At 43.3% G+C, this 13,310-nt stretch overlaps 1 protein-coding gene across 1 annotated transcript in view; it reads left to right on the forward strand.

Annotated features, from left to right (window-relative positions):
- The first annotated feature begins 11,077 nt into the window (after window positions 1-11,077).
- Window positions 11,078-13,310, forward strand: part of raraa (retinoic acid receptor, alpha a) — a 70,717-nt gene continuing 68,484 nt past the window's right edge. Inside the window, exons 1-2 of the mRNA XM_085903689.1 lie at window positions 11,078-11,099; window positions 12,200-12,596. The gene's annotated coding sequence lies outside the window, so the exon portion shown is untranslated. The remainder of the gene's footprint in view (window positions 11,100-12,199; window positions 12,597-13,310) is intronic.

Consider the following 13,310-nt stretch of genomic DNA (forward strand, 5'->3'; position numbering starts at 1 on the left):
AAAAACAATGGGGTAAATTTTATTTCTCAGAGGGGGGAGGGGGGTTGCTTGTAAGTAGCAGTCATTATGACCTTATGAAGTACTAAAAATTTCAGAGCACAGATGACTCATGCGTACATGGAGTTGATGTCTTCGTTTTGGTGGCCGTCCAATGTGCTCACCCAATGAAAAAAAACCCCAAAAAAAACAGAAGTGTCATTCCCAGATCCCAATAATTGTGGCACATGAGCAATTTCTGCTCTTCACTTCCTTTCTCTTGTGGGTGACACACACACACACTCACGCAGAAACCGCAGAGAAGCCAACAGCTGCAGCTTTCAGCTTTCACTTCCCCTCGTATGAAAGCACACATGTATCTGTTACCATAACAAGTTCCCCAAACGTGGCCTCTAATGCCCTCTGTAGCTCCGTCGCTCCCGCCGTGCCAACACATGTGCCTGTGTACACGCTTACATGCTCCAAGTCTAATGCCGACAAGTCTGGAGGAAGAACTAGTCGTGGCGTTTTTTTTTTCCGAGATGGCGTATTTTAATTTGACTTGGACAGCAAACTTCAATCATAATAAACCTTTTTTTTTTTTTTTGGTCGTGTAAATTGCTTGCTTCTTTTAATTTTTTTTTGTAAGAATAAAAAAGGTGGTGTCAAAATTATGGTTTCCTGTGTGCATGTGTCGTATTGCTGAATTTACACCACCCTTACTCACACACACACACACACACACACACACACACACACACACACACACACACACACACACACACACACACACACGCACGCACGCACGCACGCACACACACACACACACACACACGCATCAAACCAGGCCAGACAGAGTGGCATCGCGTGACTGAGGCTTCACACCTCTCTTTCTCTCTTTCAGTCAGTGAAAGCATGAAAATCCCTCGTGCACAGTCATGTGAGAAGTGTGTGTGTGTGCGTGTGTGTGTGCTTACATTCAGAGTCTGTCTAGCTGAGCTCTGACCCGGTTTGGCTTCTCTATTTGTCATTTACACACTAACTGTACTGTGCACGCACGCACTTGCAGAAATAGCCGCCGCCGTGGACTCCCCCCCCCCTCCCCTTGTTTGTCAGCAGGCAGCCACGTCAATCCAAATTAAGGCAGAGCAAACAGCGGGCCATTGTTTGTTGGACTTCACAGCTTCGTTTATGTGCAATCCCACCGGGCCGCCACACTTGATGTCCTCCGTTGAACTTGGTGACACGATAGATTTTCATTGTCGTTTTGTTCTCGGGAGGGGATGGAGGTGATGCAATGTGAAGGTTAATGTTGAGCAATCGCTCTCGGATGATCTCAGTAAACGATTTGACGACACGATTTTGAGGGGAAATCAGCAAATCGGTGACTGGCCACAGACTCACTATTGTAAAGTGGAGCTTGCGGCCAGATGGTTAACTGAACTATTCCCAGGCCGCATGCCACTCTTTGCCATGGTGCCGAGGTTTCCCAGGACACACTCATAAATGTTGTTATTCCTCCAACGAATGTGTAACAGCTGGCAGAGAAAGATGCCGGGTCCCGTCAGCCTGTCATAACACGCCACCCGTGCTGCAACTCCGCCCAAGTAAAATGAGCTCCCCCGTGCAATTGTTTGGAACTGTACTTTTGGATTTCCACAGTGGGAGGGGCCGAGTGGGGTGTTTCCATTCAATGCCTTGACGGTGAAACTTTCTTGTTAATAAACATGCATCGTTTGGTATTTTCGTAGAGAGAAAGGGGTGTTTGCGCTGTCGTGGGTGTGAACGCAGTTGTTTACTATCCTCGTCCTCTATCCTGTACTTGAGTCAATGGAAATGAATCTGTGTCGAATCTGAAGGTGGGCGGGGGCCTGGAGGCAACGGGGTGTTTTTTGCCAGCTGTGTGAGATCACTTTCAGGATTGTAAACATGGCGGGAGGGACATTCTGAAAGGTGGCCCTTTTGAAAGGCTTGAGCCCGTGGGTGTGCCTTTTGCCCCCCAGTGCCCTCCCCCTTCAAACCCTCCCCCTTTCCTCTCCGTGTTTCCTGTTGAGCTGGCTAGACTCCTTTGACAGATTTACAACTTTGGGGTCAAAGTTTTCCGACAGCAGCAGATAAATCTTACATCGCCCCCTCCCTGCTTGGCCCTCACCTGATAAAAAGACACAGACTCTCACAGCCAGCCCACATCCTTTCATGCTTTTTTTGTGTGTGTGTACACCTATGTGCTGCAACATATGTGTGAGGATGCCCGGGAAGGGAGGGGGGTACGCCAAAGCGCCTTGTCTTGCAGTTCTCACAAAGAATGCAGGATATTGTTCACGACCCATAAAAGACGGGCTTTTCTCTTCTGGCCTGTTCAAGAAGGGGAAGGTCTTCTAATTTTCCTCTCCTGCATTTTTTAAGGCCCCGCGATCGTTGCCTTTTCCTTGCCCCCCCCCCCCCCCCCTCGGATACATAAGATGAGCCGAAGTGTACTTCACCCCCGCTAGCGAGCCATCATTTGTGTTTTCTTCCTCGTCTTTCTATCTTTTCTTCCACTCTGTCTTTCTCATTGCACACTCCGGAGGCGCCAAGAGAAGTATTGGCTCTAATTTGTTTTGGGGCATGAGGCAAGATAATCGCAATTTGCAGTCTCTGGCCCAAATCGCATCATCTTTTTTTTTCCACCGCTGTTCCGATAAAATTTTATTTCTCATTCATCACGTCGCAATACCGAGCTCGCTCGAATCTGAGCGGAGCAGCTCATAGGATACGATTTGAATCGGTTAAGATCCGATCCCGGCGTTTTGTGTCGATATTGGATGTGTACTTTGAAGATGAACGATGGGCTCATATTCAATTTTTGTTCTTCTCACTGCGTTGGGCCTCACTTGTAGGTCATGTGATATTTGCGTTAATGGGGAAACGGAGCGTCCTTGTCCCGGATAATAACCTGCATACATCACGCAAGCGGATGTATGGAGACCTTGAGTAAGGCCTTGATGTGTTCACACATGCTTGAAATCCTCCTTGCCGATTATTTGGGTCTCTGTAGAAATCAGCAACTCATTTCTTGTCATTTTAAACATGACACTCACATCATATCCTGTTTATACCAGCAGACAGCGGCCATTTTGGACTATACACATATTTTCCTCCAACGAGGGCTCGATCAATAGACGTGATCGATTGGCTGGTACGTTGCCGACAGCCGGCGCTGATCGATGTTCACTTGGCTGACGGCTGCAAATCGTACGTCACTGTCAGTGGCCAACGTGTGTTTTATATCATATCACAATTGCATAAGAGCTTATTTGAAACTATTTATCCCATATTTCAAAATGGCCGCAAAAATGATACGCGAGAGGTGACCTTGAATTCTTAAGCATCTCCGGGGAAATCTTATCATACTAAAGTGGGTTGGGGGTCTTCGTGGAGAGAGAGAGCGGGGGGGGGGGCTGAACAGATGAGAGGTAGCGAGAGCTTTAGGGGATTAACAAATGAACAAACCTGTTGTCCTCCCTTCCCCTCTTTTTAGTTTTACAAACTAAACTAGAACACGCTGTGAATATTTCAGTCCTCGTGTAACCTCTGCGGAGTTTTTAGGTTGAGTGTTTCTTCTTACCCAAGCTGTCTCGAAAAAACTCTCCTGGCGCCTTCCACGCTTGGATTTTTAAACCCTCTCTTCTGGCTGGTTTTTCTCACATCCTTAAAAAGGAGGGAAAGACTGACAGAAAAGCGCGTTAATGCTGCCTGCCTGGACTGGTTTGGTTGGATTTTTTTTTTGCTCAACATAACTCGGATCCCCTTTACAGGAGCATTTGAGCCACAGTGAAAAAAAAAGTTGCCCAATTGTGACAAAACTGTTTTGAAAATGAAAAAATTGAAATAAATGGATGCTATTACAGCAATTATTTCCAGCCTCCTCGCCAAAAACAATCCAAAAATCGGAATGTGTTTTAATAAGTAATCAAGCATTTGGAAATAGAATGTAAATGCTGGTGTGCTGACTTGGACACTAAGGGGCAGTATAGAGCACTAATATAGAAACAATCAAAGAAGTGTTTCACAACTACTGGAATCAATGACCTGAAAAAAATACAGATGGAATTATTTTTTCTTTTCCATGCCAACCATAATACTCCTTTCTGCTCTGGTCTTCCTTTGTCACCCATAATATCATGTGACAGGCCAACTTTCCACTCTGGTGGCTAAAAATTGTGGACAAGACAGGAAGTAAGAGGTAGACAGAGAGAGAGAGAGAAGGGAAGGTACCACATTTTCAAAATTTGGATTGTTATTAGTTACAGCTTCTGCTTGATAAGTGATCCAGTGACCTTTGACAACCAACTTCACGTAGCCGCTAACATTGACACAAAACTGGAAAAAAATGGGAGAGAGAACGGATAGACTGTATCCCTGAAACTAGGACAGTCACTGTCTCGAAACGTGGACTCATGATCCTGTTTCCAGTGATTCCCGGGAGGCTGCTTACTACAAGCGCAGTCAGTTCAGTTCTGCCCACCGGCCGCTTCCGCTGTCCTCCTGCTTTCTGTGTTAGCCGCCTCTCGTGTTGTTTGACGTCTGCTTTTAGGATCACTGAAGCTCAAGTGAGCATTACACCACAGCACGTCTTTTCTATTTAAATATATCCCAAAGTAAATTTAGCATTATTCTTTAAGCATAGACACACTGTTTACTATTTATATTGCGTCTCTTGTATTTTATAGTTGTCGTGTGCTCTTTTAAATGGACTTCCCCTCTCCGTTTCCTCTTTTTGTCCACACACTAGTGTTTTTGCAGCTAAGTGGGGAAACAAAAGTGATGCAGTGTGTACTATAATAAAGGAAGGCTGGTTGGAATATTTTAGGACTTTTCAAAGCTCTGGCTGAGGTTCTGTATATCATTATCCATCTGTTTGGCTTGAGAAGGGCTGGCTTGCGGAGGAGACACGGAGCCTCGCGTGGACATCTGCCAGCCTACCTACGCCTTGCCTCTGCCGAGCCATTAGCATCATGTGACGCGTGGCGCTTATCCAAGTGAGACAGTGTGACCTTAATCTCTGTGCCTGTCACTGAGCTCCGAATGCATCTGGTCAAGTCCAGATGCACGGTCACGGCGGCCTCCTTCGCACCTCGCCTTGTGTCATGTTGTAGACGTGATGATCCCGGTGTGTTGTAACAGTCGCCTCCTAATGCACATCTTACATTATTAATCAGACAAAGACCTATTTCTCCCTGAGGCAGCTATGAAAAATATAATACAAAATATGTCTTGGCAAGAATGAGTGGGGGTAGAGGATAGAGTCTTGTGGCATACCGTTTTTAGGGTCAATGCTGCAAAATATATACCGTATTTTCCGGACTATAAGGCGCACCTTCAATGAACGGCCCGTTTTAAAACTTTGTCCTTATATAAGGTGCACCAGACTATAAGGTGCATCATTAATGCATCATGTCAGATTTTTAATCCAAATCAAATCATTCTCCATTTTATCTTTTTGATTTCAACTTCAGACGCAACAAATTAATTTATCATCACAAAATAATGATTCATAGTCTTTTTGATTCATGATTCATAGTCTTCAACGGGCCACTTATGATTGATTTCATGACACAATGCTTCGGGCCAGTTTAAATTGAGGAATTTAGTCCATATATAAGGCGCACTAGACTATAAAGCGCACTTTCAACTTTGGAGAAAATTCTAGGTTTTTAAGTGCGCCTTATAGTCCGGAAAATACGGTAATATTTTGTAGTGCTATAATGTGAGAATAGTTTAGAAACAACAGCAAAAAAAAAACATAATGTATTTTTGTTTGAATAGGAAAGGGCTTAGGAAAGAGCCTTGTGGTACACCAAATCATGATACATTTGATTTTGAGAAACAATTTTATTAAAAACAATTTTACAGAACCTTTTATCCAGTTATTTTTATTGTCAAGTCTGGCTGCCTTTACTTTGAAGCTAGTGTCAGACATATTATGATCAGCAATCTTCATTGGACAATTAAATTACTGCCACAATAGAACACAATAATCAATAAGCAATCAAACAACCTGTAGCAGAAAGGTGACCTGGGACACCACGTCGGACTGCTATTAAAGTGAGTCAATCCTGCTCAGATATTAAAAAAACAAAAAAAAAACGCTAAGCTAGGGATACTTGATCTTTTTTATTGACTTCATGGAGCTATTTGTCATTTTACAGATGACATTTGAGTAAGTTCCACGTGCAAGTAGCATGAAGAAATAGAGCTTATAATAAAGCCTCGTGGGTTATAATCAGCCTTTAAGGGGGAAGACGAGCTCGCCCGATGTCAGGCGATACTTGGCAATAACCTAAAGCAGGAAGAGGTGCTGAAACCACCCATCCTGTGTGAAGGAATAGCGTCTCTTTTACAAGGAATTCTTGCACGGAATAGACGCAGTTTTTCCACAGTGCTGATATTTTAGCATCAAGAGAGCAGTCACATGACACAAGGATTCATAAACGTGTACCTGATGAACATGTCAACTGTGTCACTTCACAGTTCCCATTCATTCGCTCGTCTTTTCGATATATTTTTTTAATACGGGCTTCCATTTCCACTTAATTAGTGCCCGGGGTTTTAATTGCAGTTTATGAAGCTCATTCATTGGCGTGGGAGTTTGTGTGATCTGGCATCTCGAGAGGCGGATCAAGTCCTCTCCAAACCTCCCTGTGGTTTTTGCATGTTTTTTTCCCCCCTCTTGTTCTTTCTTTCCCTCGACCCCTTTTCCTTTCTTTTTTTAACACCACAATGTTGCCGCGCTTTAAGCGTACACGCTGCTGTTTTTTTTTTTTATGGAGAATTAGCACGTCCCAACGAAGAGCTTTTAAACCCCCCCCCCCCCTGAGCAGGCACGTGCCAACAGCCACACATTTAGCATACGGAAGCTATGATTTCAACCATTGTCCGGTCAATATTGTTTTATTGCTCCTGCGCCACACTACTGGAATAGAAACTAAACAATTCGTGACCCACACGGATGCTGCTTTCTTTCCTTTTTCCCGAAATTTCTTTTGGACTGCCCCCTCTAGCTCTTCCTCCACGTTGTGCCCATCCACGGCTTCCCGCGGGCACCCTTGGGGCTAATTAAACCTTAATTACATTTGTTGGAATTGATTTGTGATTTAGTTTTTTTCTCAGTTGTTCCAGCTCATTGGCCCCCCTAGAAATGTCATTAATGCACCATTATTTTTCACGGGCGGCCTAATTAAAGGGACATACTCACTGGGTTTCCTCGGATGAGATGCTGGGAAGGGGGACATGTTGGCATCTGGCACCCCGGTGATTCAAAACGGGAAAGTCGGAAACTTAACGTTTTGTGCGATACGAAGTGGCCAGGGGGCTGTTTGGGAAAGACGTCTAGTCATGTTTTATGGCAGGACATTATCATATGACATGGTTGTTTGGGATTGATGCCCGGGAGGAGGATCTTTTTCATTGCCGCGTTGTGTTCATTTCTGCCAGATTTAGCAGAGGCTAATATGGAAGCGGACGGATTTTTGCCAAAAACACCGTAAGGCAACGCGTATGGGAGCCAGAACACTTTCGGTCATTTGGTTTCAATTGAACATAAACACCGACACCCTCGGGAAAATGCTGGCCTGACTGGATTTAAAAGAAAACAACACCCACCTGTGCTGATAAAGTTCACTGATACGCAGAAAAATGCATGCAGAAACGTTTAAATCCAGATGTTGTAACAATACAAGCCTGTGCATATTATGATATTATCTGCCTACATGTGTTGCTCCGGCTTTTGTGCTCAAATGCTTACTTTTTGTATTTTCATGTGCCAAATATATATTTGTGACAAATATGAAAAGATGTCTTTTGCATCATCCTAGTTCATCTCCATATGAAGACATTCTTATTCTGCATGAATTACATCTCCATACTCCTTCAGAAAATAGAAAAAGGGGAGAACGCAGCGGCAAATGAGTTGGCAGCTGTTTTAAAACACAGTTCTTTTCCTCCGGGAGGCTTGTGGGAGGGGGTTAAAAGGGAGAAAAGGAGGGCAGGGGGGGAGAGTTGTGGTGCATTTACATGTGGAAGCTCAAAGCAGTAACAAGCTTTCCCAGCCTGCTGTGGCCTCATATGGCCTACAGTATCCTGCTTCTCCAGTGACAGCTACCATGTTCTCCATTTTTTTTTCTCTGCAGCTAGCTTAGTTCCGCATCACGCCGTCTGCAAAAATAGGCGTCATATTTTTGAAACAATTTTTCATTGATTATTTTTATTGATGGTTTTGACTTTAGTCCTCTTCCGAAACTATGTCATCTGGGATAAGCTTACCTGTCAATCAAATGAGTGCGATAGAAAATGGATGATTGCGCACAGTCCAATACATTGGCTAACAATCGGCCTCCCCAATATGTTGCTTGACGGCTATGTAGGCCAACTACTTTATAGATGGCTGGGCTGGTGAGAGGCAGCGTGGAGGGAGGAGGAGGAGGGGGGGGGGGCGTGAGTTCACATGAGTTTCTTGCTCATATCTCGCAGCTCACTTGGCACGATTCTAATCGCCCTCCCTATCTTGAAATTGCCATCTTTGGGGGTGTTCCTACAGCAGTAATAATCCATCACGGCAATTTGAAGTCTGCACCTTGAAAAAAAAAAAGTCTTGCATAAGCTAAAAAAACAGCAGATCTTAATAATGGCATACATGAGAGATGTGATTTTACTTGTCGCTTGCTGTGGAGGGGAAAATAAGCAATACAGTGAGAAAGTGTCACTTTGTTCGTTATAAAATTGATTTGTAGTACTTTACCGGAACCCTGCAATTGCTGAGTCATCTGGAAAAAAAAAAAAGCAATGACTTTGCACTCGGTCCTGAGTAATCCAGCATAAGATGACATTTTTAGCTTCGTTTACGGTATTTGAGAACAGCTCAGCGGGCCCCAACAAAGTTGGAGATAATACGGGATAAACATTTTTGATACGGCTCAGACTTTCTTCGTGCAAGACGTCCCGGATTCCTTCCTCGTTGCCGTTGAACCGGAAAAGAATGGGTTAAACCTGTCTGTGAGCCACATCTGGGAATCATTTGAAACATTCCACAAGGCTTACCACATGTTTTCAGATGGACTAAATCCTGCGAAAGACTCGGCTGTCAGAGGTTTGAAAAATCTTTCTTTTTTTTTTTTTTTTACCAGGAGGGGAAAAAATGAGAAAATTAAACCGTATAATGGCTTTTTTTTTTCTTCTCTTGCAGGTGATTGGGTGGATACCTTGTGTGTGGTAAAATGTTTGCAAACATGCTTTTGTGGCCTGCTTCACACAGTTCAAAGACAACTTTCGGGACATTTGGAACTATTTTCACGCAATCTCATCAATCCCATTTTATTCTTAATCTTGGCACTCCAATCCTATAAGAAGGAACAAGTTGAAATTCAAGTAGCTTTTTCAGTGTACTAAGTGCAACTTGTCCATATATCTTCACGCTTTTAGTTTATTTTGTGGCCTTGGGTCTTACCACAGAGAATAGTGACACCCCCCCCTTATAGTTTGAATGACAAACTAATAAAAGCGAGTTTACAATTTGATGAATAGTAGGCTGTCTGGAGTTTGAAATAAATATGCGGCTTTAAACAGACAGTGGCAGACAAGAGGAATGAAAATTCACAGTGGATGGTGATTGACCACCAAACCTTGGCACGACCTCAACCTCAAGTTATCCGACAAATCTTTACATAAGCTTGCCACAATTATGGCCGTATTCACTCCAGAGAAGATTGACACCTGCTATTATTCCACTCGAGATCTTTGCATTGGATGCCCCGCTGTTTACTGACATGAAGGGAGCTGGTGAGTTTTCTGTTGGCTGCACAGAGGGGAAAGCCCCCTCTCCATCTCTGCCACCCTGTCACATGTGGTATGTGGCTCCATGCTGGGGGTGAAAGAATCGATCGGGTCGGCTAGTGTTACAACGCTTTGAAAATAGTTCTGCACTTTCGTACCGGATAGTAAATGCGTGCCGAGGCTGTTTCGCGGTTGGGAGCAAAGCGGATCGTGTAAGGAAGCTTGTAAAGTGAAAGGTGAGAAGGTTTGTTTAGAATCATTCCAATTTGGGTATTAATAATAAATCGAATGAAAGTGCAGTTTCAGAGCCAATCAAAATTGAGCAGGAAAAATCATATTTTTTATATATGATTATTTTAATTTATGTGCATTGAATGCTTTTGAAACCAGATTTTATGAAGCACATCAGAGTCGTGCAGTTTTTGTGGTATGTGCCCCACCGAAGTGGTTGGCGCCCCCACCATTTTTTTCAGATCTAACCGTCGCTGCATGTTTCAGTTGAAGCCACAGAGATATAATTGCGTATGTCCGCTTGAGTTCAACTAACCGGGATCTATCTGCGGTTATATCTTCAACCGATGATGTGTTTATAAGAAACTCATCTCCTTCATTTTACTGGATCAAGCTAGATTGGAACTCAATGCTAGCAAGTCAAAGTAAAGCAACCACTTGTACCGGTGTGTGCTTTTAGCATCGACGTTACATGACTTGTGTGTGTGTGTGTGTGTGTGTGCGTGCCCTGTCACCTCAGCGTTCTCCACCCCCTGGAGCACCGCATTCCTCACATACATGGTAATGTGTGACAACTGACATAGTTTAGTGCCACTCACAGCATAAGAGCCTCTAAAGACGGCAAAGGAAACAAGGCGCTCTCTGCAGCCATATCAACACGATAATAACATTTGGACAATGTGCATTTTAGATACAAGAGACCTTTTTTTGCCCACTTGAGGTTGCCATTCTCACCTTGTACCTGTGACTTTGATTGTGTACGGCTTTAAAAGACGGGGCCCGGGTCCGGTGAGTGCCGTGGGTGTCAAGGAATGCCAATGTATCCTTCATTTATTTATTTATTTATTTGTTTATATTAAGCATTGACGACTAAACTAAAGCCAACTGACGTCAGCCAGATACCGTCTTTGAATAAATCTTTGAACGAAGTCATAAGAACACAGAATGAACACAGAATGGGAGAAAAGCCAAAGGCACATTGTATCAAAGTCACACCGCAGAATCTGTGGAGGATATTTTCGGCTTTAATGGCACTCTCAGCAGGACACGGCGGCACAGTCACGCAACAGAGGAGGGACCAGGTTGTTTAAAATTTAATGCAAAACATTTCCCATGTATTTGAATAGAGCCACAACGCTAGCCAGGCATCTTGCCGTTCCAAAGTGATCATTTCTCGGCTTTTGGGCTCCAAAGTGGAATGGCATCGGGAACTTATTATGACAACCAACAACATTTTATTGTTTGGGTTGAAGCCAGAAATGAGAAAACCTTACTAAATTCATGAAAATAAGGATTCAATGGCAAAATAAATATTACAATGTTATATATTGTAAGCATTTCTGGCTATTTCTGGCAGTTGCTCTGAGAATTTATTTGTTTTTAGAAGCGCAGGCTCCCAGCTTTTGTTTCCATTTTTTTTTTGGGCTTGATTTTCATCCAGAGTCGATATTGACCGAGTTTTGTGAACAAAGGGCTTTAATTTGGATATTTTATGACTTGTGCGGTGCATTCGATATTTGTGGTCTGCATAAGGCAAAGGCAGATGTTTAATTTCCTTCTTGATGGGTGGGCATCTTCTCCAGAGACCCAACTGTTTGCATACAAAGATAAAAAAAGACAATTTGCCATAATTTAAAACATTGCATGTACAGTGAGTTAAGTTTTCCCACCCGTAGTTTAGACATACGGAACACTCCCTGACTTATTTTCTCCATTTTACGATTATGGGTGATATAATCTTTTTTTTTTTTTTTCAGCTCGCTTACATAGCCTGGAGAATAATACACATTTAACCGGCACTCTTGTGTTTACATTTTCTAGCTACACAACAACCCTTTGACTCAAAACCCAATATGATTGTGGGAATGTTAAAGGGGACATATTATGGAAAAATGGACTTTTGTGTATAAATAGTTGGGTCTCTGGAGTGCCGACCCTCCCATCAAGCATGAAATTAAACAACAACAACCAAAATCTCAGGCTTTTCTGAAAATGAGTGTGTATGAGCTGTTCTGTGACGTTAGCGAAAATATTTATAATATTAACTTTTTACTGAAGAAAATAGCCAAATAAGTGCTCTATCACTTTAAATTGCGAAAAAAAAACCGCACATAATGTGCAAAGGTTTAATATGATGGTTTTTTTTTTTTAAAGATTTTTATTTGTAATATTATTCGTGCAGAGCACCGTGCACATCTGGAGTGGAGCAAAGAGGTGCAGGACGTCCACTCTCCACCACTGGACCTCATGAGAGGAAAGGGGCGGGCTCAACGCCGGGGTTGGCTTTCCGAACCGAAGCGAGTCGCCGATGGTTGCCATCGAGAGGAGCTGCGCTCCAAACTCGTCTGTTCTCCCAACGCGGTGCGCTGGCCCTAAATGCACCGTTACGCACCGACTGGTTCTCATTACGCACGGGGACCGAACCGATCCGCTCGGGAGGACAATATCAAGCCCCAGCCGGCAAAGTTTGAAGGACAAGCAGGGGTGGAGGCAAAAGCTGCGTGACCGAACTTCCACCGAACAGCCCCGGAAGGGATCAGGAGGAGGAGGACTATCGAGGAGGAGCCAACAGGTCCCAGGTAGTACTCCAACTCTGACAGCTTGTCAACACTTAATAACGCACGGCTCAGCGCCGCCGGCCACCTCCATCACCTGGCGCGCGCTAATTTGACCTGTCTTTTATTTAAAAATAATAAACATTCGTGCACCGGCTTGTTTTGTGTGAAAGTCGGCGAGAATTGGACTTTTATTGTCGAATATTGTGCAGCGTCGATAGGTTTGTTTGTCTGTCAGCAAGCTTGGCATGGAAATGTAATCTTGGCCGCACAAATAAAACGCTCACTATGGGTTGGCAATATTTTATATGCTCAGTCAATAAATTCTGGGCATACATCTGGTATTTGAATATTATCAAGGTTCATTTCAATTAATAAGGTAAGAATATTTGTAGCTTGCTTATTTTGTAGCATGGGAAACATGTAATTGTTTCATTAGTTGGTAAAAAAAAAAAGCAATAATATCAATATTGTGATATTCAACTACCATATTGCAGGTTTTTTTCAATATGGTGTATTCTGTAGTGTCTTGCATTGTGTCAGCCTTAAGCTAGCATGTTATTTCAAGCTACTCAAATATACAATGTGCAATTTTGAACTGGGTGAAAAGCACTCTTGCATCAGTGACTTGGCTGAAAATCCCAATTCCGAGCCATTTGTAAACACTTTGCATTAAACCCTGCCAAATTCTGTCAAATCAAACGTCAGCACTGTTTGTAGTTTTGTAGCCCGGCAAAA

The sequence above is a fragment of the Syngnathus leptorhynchus genome, chromosome 22 (genome assembly GCF_054491065.1).
Source record: "Syngnathus leptorhynchus isolate UIUO chromosome 22, UIUO_Slep, whole genome shotgun sequence".
Lineage (NCBI taxonomy): Eukaryota > Metazoa > Chordata > Actinopteri > Syngnathiformes > Syngnathidae > Syngnathus > Syngnathus leptorhynchus.